This window comes from Oncorhynchus kisutch, linkage group LG30 (genome assembly GCF_002021735.2).
Source record: "Oncorhynchus kisutch isolate 150728-3 linkage group LG30, Okis_V2, whole genome shotgun sequence".
NCBI lineage: Eukaryota > Metazoa > Chordata > Actinopteri > Salmoniformes > Salmonidae > Oncorhynchus > Oncorhynchus kisutch.
In genome coordinates, this window is record NC_034203.2 from 33,692,133 (window position 1) to 33,711,669 (window position 19,537).

The 19,537-nt window shown below is 46.1% G+C and overlaps 1 protein-coding gene and 1 long non-coding RNA gene across 13 annotated transcripts in view; both read left to right on the forward strand.

The window, feature by feature from the left end:
* LOC109874749 (ephrin type-A receptor 3) overlaps positions 1-19,537 on the forward strand; it is a 208,963-nt gene that overhangs the window by 5,242 nt on the left and 184,184 nt on the right. The window lies entirely within an intron of this gene.
* On the forward strand, positions 11,225-13,417 carry LOC116358579 (uncharacterized). Its single transcript, XR_004206338.1, has 2 exons — positions 11,225-12,852; positions 12,967-13,417. It is a non-coding gene; the product is annotated as an uncharacterized LOC116358579 (long non-coding RNA).

Below are 19,537 nucleotides of genomic sequence, written 5' to 3' on the forward strand. Positions count from 1 at the left end.
ACCCTCTCACCCCTCTGTCGGTCTTACCCCCTCTCACTAGATGTCTTCCCGAGTGCAAAAACTTTGACCCATTTCGAAATGGACCCGGGGATTTCCTCCATAATATTTATAGAGACCCAGTCCGAACGGACCCAATGACAACCAGATCCGGCCCTGTATAGACCCGGGCCTGTCCAGATCCAGTCTGATCCAATCCAAGTGAGGGAAGAAGCAGATTTCTTTTATACGTTATTCACTGAAGCTGTTATTGCACACACGGAAGGTGAGAGGAATGAACGTGCTAGTAGCAGGCGGGGGAGGGACCATGCTGTGTGTTTGTGACTGTATGTGGCTGAGTGGGGTGATGAGGAGAGAGAGAGAGACAGCAGCAACCAAGTTGACTCGCACTAGTTGCTAACTTCTAGCTGCCAAAGCTAGGTTATTTATCACCTAATCGGATTACATAGTACCTGTTTTGACTAGCTAGTTAGAGAAGCTAGTCAGTTAACATAGCTAGTTAGCTACCTAGCTGGGTTGGCTAATATAGGCTACATAGGCTGCAGTTACATCAACAACTCTTCAAAGTGTTAAGTAGCAGCCTACTTGTTGGTTCTTTATTTTTGTAGCCTGTCCTTCTCATTACATTTTTAATTCCATCATTTTAATTCCATCTTCCATTGATCTCCTAACTTGTTTGCCATGGCAAGTGATAAGAATGGTGCCGGAGGGAATGGCTGCCATTTTACGGGCTCCTAGCCAATTGTGTTAATTTGTTGGAGTTTCTCTGCGATGTTTGTAACTCATTTTGTACATAATGTTTCTGCTACCATTTTTTATGACCGAAAATAGTTTCTGGATATCAGAACAGCGATTACTCACCTCGAAATGGACAAAGATGATGTGAAGGATATACTGCTGCTCCCGGACCAGGCCCAAAACCCCGTTGTTCTCATGAAGAGGAGACACCCATTGAGGGGAGGCATTTTCAACCTGTCCCTGACCGAGTCTGTAATACCTACATGCTTCAAGCAGACCACCATAGTCCCTGTGCCCAAGAACACCAAGGTAACCTGCCTAAATGACTACCGACCCGTAGCACTAATATCTGTAGCTATGAAGTGCTTTGAAAGGCTGGTCATGGCTCACATCAACACCGTCATCCCAGAAACCCTAGACCAACTTCAATTCGCATAGCGCCCGAACAGATCCACAGATGACGCAATCTTTATTGCCCTCCACACTGCCCTTTCCCAGCTGGACAAAATTAACCCATACGTTATAATGCTTTTCATTGACTTCAGCTCAGCATTCATCACCATAGTGCCCTCAAAGCTTATCACTAAGCCAAGGACCCTGGGAATAAACACCTTCCTCTGCAACTGGATCCTGGACTTCTTGATGGGCCTCCCCCAGGTGGTAAGGGTAGGCAACAACACATCTGCCACACTGACCCTCAACACGAGCGCCCCTCAGGGGTGCATGCTTAGTCCCTTCTTGTACTCCCTGTTCACCCATGACTTTGTGGTCGGGCATGACTCCAACACCATCATTAAGTTTGCCGACGACACGATGATGGGTAGGCCTGATCACCGACAACAATGACACAGCTTATAGGGAGGAGGTCAGAGACCTGGCAGTGTGGTGCCATTACAACAACCTCTCCCTCAATGTGATCAAGACAAAGGAGCTGATCGTGGACTACAGGAAAGGGAGGTCATAGCATGTACCCATTCACAGGGCTGTAGTGGAGCAGGTAGAGAGCTTTAAGTTCCTTGGTGTCCACATCACCAAGGTCCAAACACAACAAGACAGTTGTGAAGAGGGCACAACAATGCTTATTCCCCTTCAGGAGACTGAAAAGTATTGGCATGGGTCCTCAGATCCTCAAAAAAGTTTTACAGCTGCACTATCTAGTGCATTGTGACTGGTTGCAAAAAGCTCCTGAACCTCTACGGGATCGGTCCCCCCCCCGCGGTTGAGCTGACGTGCGCTAATGTGATTAGCATGAAGTTGTAATTAACAAGAACATTTCCCAGGACATCGACATATCTGATATGGGCAGAAAGCTTAAATTACAGTGAAATAATAACATGATATTGTTTGAGGGGAGTTCACAGTTCTAAACTTGAAATTGTAATAATCTAAGTAGGCACATTTGGGCAGACTTGATACAACATTTAGAACAGAAATACAATGGTTCATTGGATCAATCTAACACGTTGCACATAAACCACTGCCATCAAAATCTATATTGCACCTAAGCTTGAATAATACATTGTGGCCTTTCTCTTGCATTTCAAATATGATGAAAAAAATGTATTTAAAAAAACACATGTTTTTTTCTATGTATTATCTTTTACGAGATCTAATGTGTTATATTCTCCTACATACATTTCACATTTCCACAATATGCATATCCTTGCTTCAGGTCCTGAGCTACAGGCAGTTAGATTTGGGTATATCATTTTCAGCGAAAATTGAAAGAAAGGGTCCGATCTTTAAAGCTATAAGACTGCCGAACAGTTAATCAAATGGCTACCCGGACTTTGAATGACCTGTTCAAACACACTCATCTTCAATTCCCATCCCCATATCCCTCTTCTTCTCCTCTACTTTCCTTTGTCCACTTCTTCCACCCGCACTTTTCTTCTTTCTAGCACTCTCTTTTCTCCACTTCTATTCCTCCCATCTCTCTCCATTGGCCCCTTTCTTCATTGCTGGCCTTTTATTTGTCTTAATTGAAGTGGCCTGTTTGATGCCTACTTTCCTCCATCCCTCCAACCCCCCACCCTTTTCTCTTCTTTCCTCCAGTAGTGTGTAGTGTGAAGGGTGCCCAATGCTGTTGGTCTGAATGGCAGTAGTAGTGGGACTATAAACCAACACCGTGGGACTGATTTGGATTGGCTTCTATGGGATTTTAGGCTCAGGCTTTTATTGCCAATGCCCTCTCCTCTTCACCCACCCTCATTTTCATCAATGGTTACCCTTTCACCTGCTCTTTCTTTCTCTCTCAGGCTCTCTCTCGTTCGTTTACCCCTTAAACATCTTTGATTCTCCTTCTCTCTCTTCTTTCTCTCCTTTTTCTCCCTTCTCTCACTCTCTCCTTCCCCTTCCCTTACCAGTAGTCATGCTCATTATGAGTTCAAGGTGTTCATGTCTGTGACTGTGGCTATGCCATTAGAGCTGCTAGTCAGCCAGTCAATCAATCAGTCAGCCAGTCAGTTAGTCGGTCAGCCGCTGAGTCAGCCAGTCAGTTGGTCAGCCAGCCAGTCAGTCAGTCGGTCAGTTGGTCAGCCAGCCAGTCAGTCTGTTAGTCAGTCAGTCGGTCAGTTGGTCAGTCAGCCACTCAGTTGGTCAGCCAGTCGGTCAGTCACTCAGTCAGCCAGTCAGTCTGTCAGTCAATCAGTATGTGAAGTGGTGACAACCTGTCCTGGTTTAAATTGGGATTCTCCATAGGTATCTAGATCTGTCTCTTTCCCACTATCTCCTATTTGACACATTCATCTTCCACTCCTACTGTGTAGCTGTCCGCCTGTTTCGCAACTCACTATTCTTGCCCAATTTACCTTCCTGTGACCACTGTCTGTGTGATAGCTCTGAGACAGTTTGTGTGTGTGTGTGTGTGTGTGTGTCAGCGTTCCGTTGGGGTCTGTCTTGAGTTGACCTTTCTCTGCACTCTGTTGGTTTTCCAGACGTTCCGTCTGAGAGAATGTAAGTGCTTGTTCCCCATAGATAGTCTGACACACACATGCACACTGTAAAAACATTGCTATAAGAATGCATTAAATCTATTATCTCTTTGAAGAAAGAACAGTTCTATTTCTATATCTTTACTTTGTGAATGTGTCTGTGCGTCAGACAGTGTGTTTGTGCCGGCATTGTGTCTTTGTACTGTATGTGTGCATCAATGGCGGTCGGTGCCATTTAAGATTAGGGAGGACGATGTCTTTTTTTTAATGAGCTTGGCCTTTCTTCTGTTACAGCATATTGGATGACTGTCATTTATATTCCATTCAACCAGCTCAATGTAACATGTTTAAATGTATTTTCAATCATCCTGCGGAGGGCAGAGAGGGAGGTGAGCATCTGCTTCAGCTCCAGCAGGGGAATCAGACGGCTGCTGAGCATGCGCTTACCTTACGGACTGTAGCAGCTTCCAGTGGATGGAATGAGCCGGTGCTCAGTACGTTATTTAGAAGAGGTCTGCGCAAGGATGTCCAAGCGCAACTGTCCTGCCGAGATGACAAACTCACCCTGGACGCACTGATTGTGATGGACATCCGTCTGGGAGAGTCGGCATCTACATCACCTCTCTCCCTCCTTCGGCAAGTGTTCAGGATCAGAGCCTGAACCCATGGAGTTAGGGGTCACGCGCCTTCCCGCGGAGGAACGATGCAGATGGATGCAGCTGGGGCTCTGTCTGTACTGTAGCCAGGGAGGGCACAAGCGCCAGCATTGTCTATTACTTCAGAATCCGTGATCCATTAAAGCAGAGGGACGGTCACGTGATGTTACATCCCCTAGACCAGAAGTGAGTATTCCATTTACTGCTCTTCCTGTTACTCTTTTTAGTTCCCATCACTCTGGCTGACTGTCCCTCATGACATGTGTCTACAATTTTAGTGGATTCTGGCACCGCGGGGAACATTATGGATCAGACCCTTGCCTCCTCTCTCAATATTACCACCTACCCACTCTCCTCTCCTTTTCCGGTTCAAGGTCTTGACAATCGGCCTCTAGGATCCGGAACCATCACAAGCATCACCCAACCACTCACCGTGGAGCCCAATCACCAGAAAAACATCCCCTTCTTCATCACCAGTGCACCAGTTCACAAGATCATCCTTGGCTTCAGCGCCATAACCCTACCATCTCATGGTTGAGTATGAGAATCACCGACTGGTCACCTGAATGCCGGAAGACCTGCTTTCCTATCCCCTGTGGTTCCATGTCGGTTGAGAGTCCTGTGGTTGCCCTCCAGCCTAACATCCCGGAGGAATTTCAGGATCTAAGAGAGGTATTCTCCAAGACCTGCGCTACCTGTCTCCATCCTCATTGCCCCTGGGACCATGCCATTTACATTTTTTCCGGTGCTACACCACTGCGCAGACTCATCTACCCTCTGTCAGAGGCTGAGACCCAGGCCATGGAGGACTACATTCAAGAGGCACTCCAACAGGGTTTCATCCGCAGGTCCACGTCCCCTGGGTCTGTTGGTTTCTTCTTCGTATCGATTACCGTGGACTGAATGACATCACCATGAAGTCTTGGTAACCTCTCCCGCTGGTGCTGTCAGCCATCGAGCAGCTCCACGGGCCCCAGTTCTTCACCAAACTGGACCTGCAGAGTGCCTAGAATCTTATTCGCTTCCGGGAGTGGGATGAGTGGAAGACGGCGTTTAGCACGATGTCTGGTCATTACGAGTACTTGGTTATGCTCTTTGTCTTAGCCAATGCTCCGTCAGTGTTCCATGCATTCGTCAACGAGGTGTTCAGGGACATGCTTGGATGTCAGGTGATTGTGTACATCGATGACATCCTGATCTTCTCAACCAACCTGGAGGATCACATCACTCACGTTCAAGCAATCCTGGAACGCCTCTTGGCTAACCACCTGTTCGTCAAGGCAGAGAAGTGCCAATTCCACCAGAGGGCTGTCACCTTCTTGGGCTACCAAATCAGCCCTCAGGGAGTGAGGATGGAGGACAAGAAGGTAGATGCAGTAAGGTCATGGCCAGTCCCAACCACCATCAAGGGGTTTTCCAACTTTTACCTTTTAACTTCAGCGCCGTCGGTCCCCCTCTCACCTCCCTCCTCAAGGGTGAGACTCGTAGGTTGGTTTGGTCTCCAGCAGCCGACGAGGCCTTTCGTCTCCTCAAGGGGTGTTTCACCAGCAAGGGGGCCTTGCTAAACACCCAGATCCCACGCTACCTTTTGTTGTTGAGGTAGAAGCATCGGAGGTGGGTATGGGGGCAGTTTTGTCACAAAGATAGAGAGACCCACTAAAATTGTATCCTTGTGCTTTCTTCTCCAAGGAAACTGTCCCCCGCAGAGAGGAATTCCGACGTCGGCGATTGGGAGCTCTTGGCGGTGAAGTTGGCATTAGAGGAGTGGAGACACTGGCTGGTGAGTGCCAAGGAACCATTCATCATCCTCACCAACCATCGGAACCTTGAGTACATACGGACAGCGTGGTGGGCCCCTCTTCTTCGCCAGGTTCGACTTCACGCTGAGCTATCGCCCAGCTATTAAGAACATCAAGGCCGATACCCTGTCCCGTATCTACGATTCTGGAGAGGCTCCTGTCCAGAGTGCATCCTCCCGAGTTGTGGGTCCAGTGGTTTGGGACGTAGATGTGGACATCCGCCAGGCTCTAGAGAGCCCGTACCCCGGAATTGTCCTCCCGCATGCATCTATGTTCCCACAGGAATAAGGATTGGCTGCTGACCTGGGCCCACACTGCTGTCGTCAATGGACATCCAGGTATTTCTCGCACCATCCATTCCATCACTAAGAAATACTGGTGGCCCACCTTGGTGCAGGATGTTAAGCGGTATGTCAACTCCTGTTCCGTGTGTGCTTAAACCAAGTCGCCCCGGAATGCTCCTGCAGGGAAGAGCCTGCCACTTCCTGTGCCTCAACAACCTTGGTCCCACCTATCCATTGACTTTGTTACTGATCTTCTCCCTTCTGATGGTTTCAGAAGGTAGTGGATAGATTCTTCAAGTCATGTCGATTAATCCCTCTTCCTGGTCTTCCCACTGCTCGCCAGGTTGCTCAGGCACTCTTCCAGCAGGTCTCCCGACATTATTGCCTTCTGGAGGACATCGTCTCGGACCGTGGCCCCGATTTCACATCCCGAGTATGGAGGGCCTTCTTCGAGAAGCTCAAGGTCACTGTTAGCCTCACATCCGGGTATCGGCCTCAGTCTAACGGGCAGGTTAGACAAACCTTGGCATTACAATGGCCTTACTGAAGAACTCAGTGACTTTCAATGTGGCACCGTCATAGGATGCCACCTTTCCAACAAGTCAGTTCGTCAAATTTCTGCTCTGCTAGAGCTGCCCCGGTCAACTGTAAGTGCTGTTATTGTGAAGTGGAAACATCTAGGAGCAACAACGTCTCAGCCGTGAAGTGGTAGGCCAAACAAGCTCACAGAATAGGACCGCTGAGTGCTGAAGTGAGTAGCGCAGTTGCAACACTCACTACCGAGTTCCAAACTGTCTCTGGAAGCAGTGTCAGAACAAGATCTGTTCATCGGGAGCGTCATGAAATGGATTTCCATGGCCGAGCAGCCACACACAAGGCTAAGATCACCATGCGCAACGCCAAGTGTCGGCTGGAGCGAGTGGTGTAAAGCTTGCCACCATTTGACTCCGGAGCAGTGGAAATGCATTCTCTGGAGGGGTGAATTAAGCTTCACTACCTGGCAGTAAGACGGAGAATCTCGGTTTGGTGGATGCCAGGAAAACACTACATGCCCGGATGCATAGTGCCAACTGTACATTTTGGTGTAGGATCAATAATGGTCTGAGGCTGTTTTGGTTCGGACTAGGCCCCTTTGTTCCAGTAAAGAGAAATCTTAAAGCTACATCATACAATGACATTCTAGACGTTCTGTGCAGTTTTGGGAAGGCCCTTTCTTGTTTCATCATGACACTGCCCCGTGTACAAAGTGAGGTCCATACAGAAATGGATGGTTGAGATCGGTGTGGAAGAACTTGACTGGCATGCACAGAGCCCTGACCTCAACCCCATCGAACACCTTTGGGATGAATTGGAACGCTGACCGTGAGCTTGGACTATAACCAAAAGTTTACCTTGACTTGGAAGAGTTGAAGTGTTGGATATCCATAGCCAGCAGGCATTCCTCTCTGTTTGAGTCAGGTGGTAGAGTAGGCTAAATTAGCTGTATTAGCTAGCTAAGTAAGTAAAAGTGTGTGTGTGTGGCGTCAGTATGCATTTGAGTGCATGTTATGTGTGTGTGTGTGTGTGTGTGTGTGTGTGTGTGTGTGTGTGTGTGTGTTGGGTGTCAGGTTTGGTATGTGTGAGTGTGTGGGTAGAGTCCAGTGTGTGTGTGTAACGGATGTGAAACAGCTAGCTAGTTAGCGGTGGTGCGCGCTAAATAGCGTTTCAATCGGTGGCGTCACTTGCTCTGAGACCTTGAAGTAGTGGTTCCCCTTGCTCTGCAAGGGCCGCGGCTTTTGTGGAGCGATGGGTAACGATGCTTCGTGGGTGACTGTTGTTGATGTGTGCAGAGGGTCCCTGGTTCACGCCTGGGTATGGGGTGCATAGGGTCAGTGCAAGAGAGTTAGTGCAAAAAGGGTCAATCCAGGGAGTCCGGGTAGACAGGTATTTAGCAGTCTTGTTTAGAAGTTGTTTAGAAGTCACTGTATGCTGCCACTACATGCTAAAGCGAAGAGGAGGCAAGGATGGTACAAGATGGTGGACTAATTTACAACAGTGACTGACATCTCTAGGAGAGCTAAGGGACGTAGAGACACTTACTACACAATATCAACCCTGTGGGTGACTGTTTTTGACAAATATTTCATTTGGGAGAAAAACACCCGCTACGCATCAAATAGACAGAGGGCACTTTGTCCAAAAGAAGTTTGCATTACTGTAGCTCGCAATATTGCATCCTTTACACTGGTTTGGTTACGCTATAGAAGAGAAGAGAGGAGAAGATGAGAGGAGCCCCAGCATGATGCAAGTTAGATCCTAATGTTCAAAGCTCTGCAGCCCTCCTCAATCCCTCCTTCCTTCTCTCCTCTCTTTCTTCACTCTTCCCTCCCTTCTCAATGCGTTACCCTGACAACACATTCCCCTGTTCAACTGTGCTTTCACTCGTTTAACTAGAGAAAGGAAGGGAAGGTCTGTGAGACGAGACCACCGTGTGTGTGTGTGTGTGTGTGTGTGTGTGTGTGTGTGTGTGTGTGTGTGTGTGTGTGTGTGTGTGTGTGTGTGTGTGTGTGTGTGTGGTCACTCATGATATACTCTTTTTGTGTGATGGGCTTATTGAGCAGTCTCTGCTATGTGGTATCTGGTGTAGCAACCTGGACTCAGGTGTAGACATAACATAGTAAATGAAAATCCGTTAAGCTCAAATTAGAATGATATGTTACGTTTGTTATGTATTAATTTGTGGATGTTCATCAACTGTTTTGTATGATATGTTACGAATTACAATTTGTATGACATGTTACAAATTCCAATTTGTTGTGGCTAACGTTAGCTATTTTTTATTTTATTTCACCTTTATTTAACCAGGTAGGCTAGTTGAGAACAAGTTCTCATTTGCAACTGCGACCTGGCCAAGATAAAGCATAGCAGTGTGAGCAGACAACAAAGAGTTACACATGGAGTAAACAATTAACAAGTCAATAACACAGTAGAAAACAAAGGGGGAGTCTATATACAATGTGTGCAAAAGGCATGAGGAGGTAGGCAAATAATTACAGTTTTGCAGATTAACACTGGAGTGATGAATGATCAGATGGTCATGTACAGGTAGAGATATTGGTGTGCAAAAGAGCAGAAAAGTAAATAAATAAAAACAGTATGGGGATGAGGTAGGTGAAAAAGGGTGGGCTATTTACCAATAGACTATGTACAGCTGCAGCGATCGGTTAGCTGCTCAGATAGCTGATGTTTGAAGTTGGTGAGGGAGATAAAAGTCTCCAACTTCAGCGATTTTTGCAATTCGTTCCAGTCACAGGCAGCAGATGGCAAATGCTAATTTTAGCTAGGTGGCTAATGTTAGCTAGGCTAGGTGTTAAGGTTAACGTTAAGGTTAAGAGTTAGGATAAAGGGATAAAGTTAGGGGAAGGTTAACATGCTGAGGAAACTCGTCCCTTTTCCAGGACCCTGTCTTTCAAAGATAATTCGTAAAAATCAAAATAACTTCACAGATCTTCATTGTAAAGGGTTTAGACACTGTTTCCCATGCTTGTTCAATGAACCATAAACAATTAATGAATATTCACCTGTGGATTGGTTGTTAAGACACTAACAGTTTACAGACGGTAGGCAATTAAGGTCACAGTTATGAAAACTTAGGACCCTAAAGAGGCCTTTCTACTGACTCTGTAAAACACCAAAAGAAAGATACGTGCTCATCTGTGTGAGGACTGCAGATGTGGCCAGGGCAATAAATTGCAATGTCCGTACTGTGAGACGCCAACGACAGCACTACAGGGAGACAGGACAGATGATTGTCCTTGCAGTGGCAGACCACATGTAACAACACCTGCACAGGTTCGGTACATCCGAACATCACACCCGCGGGACAGGCACAGGATGGCAACAACAACTGCCCAAGTTACACCAGGAACTCACAATCCCTCCATCAGTGCTCAGTCTCAGATATTTTTGGTTATGGAAAATATATTTCACAGCAGTTTAGATGGTACAATGACTCTCTACACTGTACTTTCTTGTTTTGTGACATAAACTGAAATTAGGTGAACAATTCAAATTTTAGCAACCAGGAAAAGACAGAGCCTTCTATCTTGAAACATTTACTATGTTACATCCAGTCTATGAGACCAGGCTTGAGGTAGGCCTGTGTCTGTTTGTGTGTGTGAGTCTGTGTGTATAAAAGAGAATGTGTGTGTGTCATTATTGTATTTATTTGTTGCTCTCCTCATTCTGTGGCACTGGCAGGGTATTCAGTGTGTGTGCATGTGTGTGTCTGTATCTGCTTATGTGTATGCTGATCTTATTGTGCAGTCTGGCATTTGGCAGGTCCATTTGATTCTTGGCAGGTAGATCAGAGCTCCTCTCTGCCCAGCCGAAGCAAAGGATTACAGAGAAAAGAGAGAGAGACTTCCCAGAGGCAGCACCATTCAGCCACCCCTGGGAATAGTATCAACATATACACTGCCTCTGTGTTCATCAGGAAGTGCATAGAGGATGTTGTATCGGTCCCAGGTTCAAATGTTTAAACCTGCAATGCGTGACAATGTGTGTACAGGTGTTTATAGAGACCCCTCTGTCAAGAATGCTATATTTCTTCTACATTTGAACATGATATGCCAGAAACCCCAACTCTCATTGCAAGTCGCCGCTGGGATGACGTGGCATCAACATCCGCTCGGAGACTTTGTGGCTGTGGTAGTGACAACCCAACGGAGTCGGGAAATGTGAGGCTGTGGATGCCGATGCAATTACAGTTATGGACAAGATTGATGATAACTCAATTCCATTTTAGCAACACTGTCTTCAGAACAGGTACTCAAAATGTTATACACCGGCTTTTATTCTCATTTTTATATTGTAATAAAAAATATCCACGCTGTCAGCTAGAAAGGTAGCTAGCTATCTAATTTAGCTATCTAACGTTACATGGTTGCTAGCTAAAAGCTTAGCTACCGGGAATTCCCCTGCTTGGTACAAGATAGCAATATGACGATAGCTTTAGTACATTAGCTATCACACTTACGTAAAAAAGCAGTGTAAAATATTAATTTTCACTATCATAGCTCAGCAATCATGGAAAATAACCTTTGCTTTGGCAAGTCCTTTGCCCTTCTCTGATTCCTATACTAGTGAACTAATAATATTACTGTTATGGCCGCTTGATTCTCGAGAGCCATGGCTATGAAGATGTGTATGATTGTAGAAGTGTTATACTCAACTCTTCTGCATGAAAATCATTATGGTTTATACATAAAACCATGTAGTGAACAATCCTAATAACTGGGTTGTGTACATGTTTTTTTCTGTAGGATTCCAGCGTCGAAGAGCCGCAGACCGGACAGGAAGACCTTGAAAGGGCTGCCCAACTGAAAGGAGAGGCTGCCCGACTGAAAGGAGAGGCTGTGGCCGACTGAAAGGAGAGGCAAGGAGAGGCTGTGGCCGACTGAAAGGAGAGGCTGGCCGACTGAAAGGAGAGGCTGCCCGACTGAAAGGAGAGGCTGCCCGACTGAAAGGAGAGGCTGGCCGACTGAAAGGAGAGGCTGCCCGAATGAAAGGAGAGGCTGTGGCCGACTGAAAGGAGAGGCTGCCCGACTGAAAGGAGAGGCTGCCCGACTGAAAGGAGAGGCTGCCCGACTGAAAGGAGAGGCTGTGGCCGACTGAAAGGAGAGGCTGCCCGACTGAAAGGAGAGGCTGCCCGACTGAAAGGAGAGGCTGGCCGACTGAAAGGAGTGGCTGGCCGACTGAAAGGAGAGGCTGCCCGACTGAAAGGAGAGGCTGGCCGACTGAAAGGAGAGGCTGGCCGACTGAAAGGAGAGGCTTTCAGGCTTTCACTCAAGGAGAGGCTGGCCGACTGAAAGGAGAGGCTGCCCGACTGAAAGGAGAGGCTGGCCGACTGAAAGGAGAGGCTGCCCGACTGAAAGGAGAGGCTGTGGCCGACTGAAAGGAGAGGCTGGCCGACTGAAAGGAGAGGCTGGCCGACTGAAAGGAGAGGCTGGCCGACTGAAAGGAGAGGCTGCCCGACTGAAAGGAGAGGCTGTGGCCGACTGAAAGGAGAGGCTGCCCGACTGAAAGGAGAGGCTGCCCGACTGAAAGGAGAGGCTGCCCGACTGAAAGGAGAGGCTACCCGACTGAAAGGAGAGGCTGCCCGACTGAAAGGAGAGGCTGCCCGACTGAAAGGAGAGGCTGGCCGACTGAAAGGAGAGGCTGGCCGACTGAAAGGAGAGGCTGGCCGACTGAAAGGAGAGGCTGGCCGACTGAAAGGAGAGGCTGGCCGACTGAAAGGAGAGGCTGTGGCCGACTGAAAGGAGAGGCTGGCCGACTGAAAGGAGAGGCTGGCCGACTGAAAGGAGAGGCTGGCCGACTGAAAGGAGAGGCTGCCCGACTGAAAGGAGAGGCTGCCCGCTGAAAGGAGAGGCTGGCCGACTGAAAGGAGAGGCTGGCCGACAAGAAGGTTAGTAAAAATCTTTAACCTGTGGTACTGTTTACCCGTTTGACAATATTACAAACATATCACACATTTGGCCACATTCTGTAATTTCATGTTGCTTTTTTATTATCATTACAGACTAAATTGCGAGCGCTGTCCATTGAAGGGGAGATGCTGGAGCTGTCCGCTTCCCTTCTACCTGGAGTGATTTTTTACATCATGGTGTACCGGAGAGCTATCCCAGGGTCTCCAGAAATCCAAGACAACCTCAATGGTGCACCTGCCTGAATTGCAGGGAGACTCCTGCACCTTACAACACACAACTGCTGCCATTTCACCACTGCAATATTCCATTTATTTTTTACCAAGTATGTTACCATAACAAGATGACACTTCCATGACTACACCATACCTGATTCTTAATTTGGATCTACATTTCAAAAATATGGTAAAATCTTTAAGTAGTTTTGTGAATGTTTCCTTGGTCTGGGTGAAATCAGTTCAATGCTTTACCAGTTCACTACATTGTTTCCCTTTACACTACCTTGTATTCTTGTTTATCTACCTCATAAAACTTTATTTGACCTGATCGTCTAATCGGACTGACTTGATTTGTACTGCATTTACACCAGGGTAGTCCATCCGTCTTTCTTGATATCTTTCCACCTGTAGGTCTGCTCATTTGAAGTGTAAACCGTCAAGAGCGTAGATATCCAGGAAAATAACAGTTTAGTAAATCCTTCTAAAACCATTCCAAAAGTACAATGATGACTATATGCTAGATACAGTGAGGAGAACAAGTATTTGATACACTGCCGATTTTGCAGGTTTTCCTACTTATAAAGCATGTAGAGGTCTGTAATTTGTATCATAGGTACACACTGTGAGAGACCGAATCTAAAACAGAAATCCAGAAAATCACATTGTATGATTTAAGTAATTCATTTGCATTTTATTGCATGACATAAGTATTTGATCACCTACCAACCAGTAGGAATTAGGGCTTTTTCTTTAAGAAGCCCTCCTGTTCTCCACTCATTACCTGTATTAACTGCACCTGTTTGAACTCGTTACCTGTATAAAAGACACCTGTCCACACACTCAATCAAACAAACTCCAACCTCGCCACAATGGCCAAGACCAGAGAGCTGTGTAAGGACATCAGGGATACAATTGTAGACCTGCACAAGGCTGGGATGGGCTACAGGTCAATAGGCAAGCAGCTTGGTGAAAAGGCAACAACTGTTGGCGCAATTATTAGAAAATGGAAGAAGTTCAAGATGACGGTCAATCAACCTCGGTCTGGGGCTCCATGCAAGATCTCACCTCGTGGGGCATCAATGATCATGAGGTAGGTGAAGGATCAGCCCAGAACTACACGGCAGGACCTGGTAAATTACCTGAAGAGAGCTGGGACCACAGTCTCAAAGAAAACCATTAGTAACACACTACGCAGTCATGGATTAAATCCTGCAGCGCTCGTAAGGTCCCCCTGCTCAAGCCAGCGCATGTCCAGGCCCGTCTGAAGTTTGCCAATGACCATCTGGATGATCCAGAGGAGGAATGGGAGAAGGTCATGTGGTCTGATGAGACAAAAATAGAGCTTTTTGGTCTAAACTCTACTCGCCGTGTTTGGAGGAAAAAGAAGGATGAGTACAACCCCAAGAACACCATCCCAACGGTGAGGCATGGAGGTGGAAACATCATTCTTTGGGGATGCTTTTCTGCAAAGGGGACAGGACGACTGCACCGTATTGAGGGGAGGATGGATGGGGCCATGTATTGCGAGATCTTGGCAAAAAACCTCCTTCCCTCAGTAAGAGCATTGAAAATGGGTCGTGGCTGGGTCTTCCCACGACCCGAAACACACAGCCAGGGCAACTAAGGAGTGGCTCCGTAAGAAGCATCTCAAGGTCCTGGAGTGGCCTAGCCAGTCTCCAGACCTGAACCCAATAGAAAATCTTTGGAGGGAGCTGAAAGTCCGTATTGCCCAGCGACAGCCCCGAAACCTGAAGGATCTGGAGAAGGTCTGTATAGAGGAGTGGGCCAAAATCCCTGCTGCAGTGTGTGCAAACCTGGTCAAGAACTACAGGAAACATGATCTCTGTAATTGCAAACAAAGGTTTCTGTACCAAATATTAAGTTCTGCTTTTCTGATGTATCAAATACTTATGTCATGCAATAAAATGCAAATTAATTACTTAAAAATCATACAATGTGATTTTCTGGAGTTTTGTTTTAGATTCCGCCTCTCACAGTTGAAGTGTACCCATGATAAAAATTACAGACCTCTACATGCTTTGTTATTTTATTTTATTTTACTAGGAAAGTCAGTTAAGAACAAATTCTTATTTTCAATGACTGCCTAGGAACAGTGGGTTAACTGCCTGATTCAGGGGTAGACCAAGAGATTTGTACCTTGTCAGCTCGGGGGTTTGTACTTGCAACCTTCCGGTTACTAGTCCAACGCTCTAACCACTAGGCTACCCTGCAAAACCACTAGGCTACCCTGCAAAGTCAGCAGTGTATCAAATACTTGTACTCCCCACTGTAAATGCACAAGTACTGTTTCTCACACAAGTTTGTTTCCCACATCTTTCAAAAACAATCCTGAGTTGTCTCTAGGTTTTCACACTTTCCAGGAAGCACCAAGTCTGACAACAGGGAAGGCTCCAGTCCTTCTCAGCTCAAAGGTGTGCTGCTAACTGTATCCTGTGCTGCGTGGTGACGTCTCCTCGAAGTTGTAGCAGCTCAGTTGTTGGTGGCACTCCATAGAGATTTTGATCATCTGATCTCTGGATCATTCTGCTAGGCCCTACTGAGAGCCCAGTCTTTTCAACACTGCTCTCTGAAGTTCTGGGATGTAGGTGTATTCCTTTGCAGTTTTCAATGTGTGGACACTTCACTTTTGAGACTTGTTATTGTAGTCTCCTTTAGCTGAAAGACAAAATAATGACAAAATATGATTCTATATAATTTCATTACTATCAGTGCAGAACTGAAGTGTTGAAATATTACACAGCCATAACATATATTATATTGTTATGAGTTCTAAGAAATTTACATTTTTCACAATCGAGAGGACAACGAACCATTACATCTTGTTGCCCTACGCGTTCTCCAAGTGTCACCTTCTGACCTTAGTTCTTTTGTTATGTCTTTGTTTTAGTATGGTCAGGGAGTGAGTCGGGTGGGTTGTCTATGTTCCTTTTTCTATGATTTGGTATGTCTGTGTTTGGCCTGGTATGGTTCTCAATCAGAGGCAGCTGTCAATCGTTGTCCCTGATTGAGAATCATACTTAGGCAGCCTGTTTTCACCCTTGAGTTGTGGGTGATTATTTTCTGTTGAGTGTTTGTATTCTGCACCAAACAGAAGTGTTTCGGTTTTGTTCGTTCACTTTGTTGTTTTTGTTCAGTGTTCAATTTCTTTATTAAAAATATGGAGACTTACCACACTGCGCATTGGTCCTCACCTTCTTCCACCAACAACGGCCGTTACACCAAGGCTGGACAATGGTTACAAAGGTTGTAGGCAAGTGCTGCCAGTAGGGCCCCAGCCTTAGACTGGAGGAGAGAAAGCAAACCATGTACATAAGTGATTCTGGAAGGACACCAGCTCAGATGTAGACCTAGATCAGGGATGGGCAACTCCTGTCCTCGGGGCTTAATTGGTGTCACACTTTCCCCCACTAATCACACTTGATTAAAGTAATTGCAATTCTAAAATGAATACCATTATAAGTTGATTATTGGGTCAGGTGAGTTGGCTGGGGAAAAAGTGTGACACCAATCAGGCCCCGAGGACTGGAGTAGGCCAACCCTTATCTAGATCTGACTCCAATAATCAACTAATCATGATCTTCCGTTTACAATTAGTTTTTCAGCTGTGTTTGCTAGGGATGGGGAAAAAGAGTGACCACTTCAGCCCCGAGGACTGGAATTGACCATCCCTGACCTAGATAGACAAAGTATCAAACATGCTCCATCAATCCTAATCTGGCATACGATTTTACCATTTGACAACTATGACAGAATTACATTCGATGAACATCAGTCTTATATTTCCAGTGTAAAAACATTCAGTTTAGGATGCACGGAGTCAGTATTTGTTTCCCTCATTGGATAAGGAGGTTATTAGGCAGAATGAATGTTTCCAATCATTCAGTATAATGTCATGTTCATTTTATACACTCAATACATGTGCATCTTTTGGGCTAGGTCTGTCTATATCTCAACCATACAGCTCAATTGGGGAATTTATTTATTTATTTATTTACCTTTATTTAACCAGGTAGGCAAGTTGAGAACAAGTTCTCATTTACAATTGCGACCTGGCCAAGATAAAGCAAAGCAGTTCGACAGATAAAACGACACAGAGTTACACATGGAGTAAAAACAAACATACAGTCAATAATGCAGTATAAACAAGTCTATATACAATGTGAGCAAATGAGGTGAGAAGGGAGGTAAAGGCAAAAAAGGCCATGATGGCAAAGTAAATACAATATAGCAAGTAAAATACTGGAATGGTAGTTTAGCAATGGAAGAATGAGCAAAGTAGAAATAAAAAATAATGGGGTGCAAAGGAGCAAAATAAATAAATAAATAAAAATTAAATACAGTTGGGAAAGAGGTAGTTGTTTGGGCTAAATTATAGGTGGGCTATGTACAGGTGCAGTAATCTGTGAGCTGCTCTGACAGTTGGTGCTTAAAGCTAGTGAGGGAGATAAGTGTTTCCAGTTTCAGAGATTTTTGTAGTTCGTTCCAGTCATTGGCAGCAGAGAACTGGAAGGAGAGGCGGCCAAAGAAAGAATTGGTTTTGGGGGTGACTAGAGAGATATACCTGCTGGAGCGTGTGCTACAGGTGGGAGATGCTATGGTGACCAGCGAGCTGAGATAAGGGGGGACTTTACCTAGCAGGGTCTTGTAGATGACATGGAGCCAGTGGGTTTGGCGACGAGTATGAAGCGAGGGCCAGCCAACGAGAGCGTACAGGTCGCAATGGTGGGTAGTATATGGGGCTTTGGTGATAAAACGGATTGCACTGTGATAGACTGCATCCAATTTGTTGAGTAGGGTATTGGAGGCTATTTTGTAAATGACATCGCCAAAGTCGAGGATTGGTAGGATGGTCAGTTTTACAAGGGTATGTTTGGCAGCATGAGTGAAGGATGCTTTGTTGCGAAATAGGAAGCCAATTCTAGATTTAACTTTGGATTGGAGATGTTTGATATGGGTCTGGAAGGAGAGTTTACAATCTAACCAGACACCTAAGTATTTGTAGTTGTCCACGTATTCTAAGTCAGAGCAGTCCAGAGTAGTGATGTTGGACAGGCGGGTAGGTGCAGGTAGCGATCGGTTGAAGAGCATGCATTTAGTTTTACTTGTATTTAAGAGCAATTGGAGGCCACGGAAGGAGAGTTGTATGGCATTGAAGCTTGCCTGGAGGGTTGTTAACACAGTTTCCAAAGAAGGGCCGGAAGTATACAGAATGGTGTCGTCTGCGTAGAGGTGGATCAGGGACTCACCAGCAGCAAGAGCGACCTCATTGATGTATACAGAGAAGAGAGTCGGTCCAAGAATTGAACCCTGTGGCACCCCCATAGAGACTGCCAGAGGTCCGGACAGCAGACCCTCCGATTTGACACACTGAACTCTATCAGAGAAGTAGTTGGTGAACCAGGCGAGGCAATCATTTGAGAAACCAAGGCTGTCGAGTCTGCCGATGAGGATATGGTGATTGACAGAGTCGAAAGCCTTGGCCAGATCAATGAATACGGCTGCACAGTAATGTTTCTTATCGATGGCGGTTAAGATATCGTTTAGGACCTTGAGCGTGGCTGAGGTGCACCCATGACCAGCTCTGAAACCAGATTGCATAGCAGAGAAGGTATGGTGAGATTCGAAATGGTCGGTAATCTGTTTGTTGACTTGGCTTTCGAAGACCTTAGAAAGGCACGGTAGGATAGATATAGGTCTGTAGCAGTTTGGGTCAAGAGTGTCCCCCCCTTTGAAGAGGGGGATGACCGCAGCTGCTTTCCAATCTTTGGGAATCTCAGACGACACGAAAGAGAGGTTGAACAGGCTAGTAATAGGGGTGGCAACAATTTCGGCAGATAATTTTAGAAAGAAAGGGTCCAGATTGTCTAGCCCGGCTGATTTGTAGGGGTCCAGATTTTGCAGCTCTTTCAGAACATCAGCTGAATGGATTTGGGAGAAGGAGAAATGGGGAAGGCTTGGGCGAGTTGCTGTTGGGGGTGCAGTGCTGTTGTCCGGGGTAGGAGTAGCCAGGTGGAAAGCATGGCCAGCCGTAGAAAAATGCTTATTGAAATTCTCAATTATGGTGGATTTATCAGTGGTGACAGTGTTTCCTATCTTCAGTGCAGTGGGCAGCTGGGAGGAGGTGTTCTTATTCTCCATGGACTTTACAGTGTCCCAGAACTTTTTTGAGTTAGTGTTGCAGGAAGCAAATTTCTGCTTGAAAAAGCTAGCCTTGGCTTTTCTAACTGCCTGTGTATAATGATTTCTAGCTTCCCTGAACAGCTGCATATCACGGGGGCTGTTCGATGCTAATGCAGAACGCCATAGGATGTTTTTGTGTTGGTTAAGGGCAGTCAGGTCTGGGGAGAACCAAGGGCTATATCTGTTCCTGGTTCTAAATTTCTTGAATGGGGCATGTTTATTTAGGATGGTTAGGAAGGCATTTAAA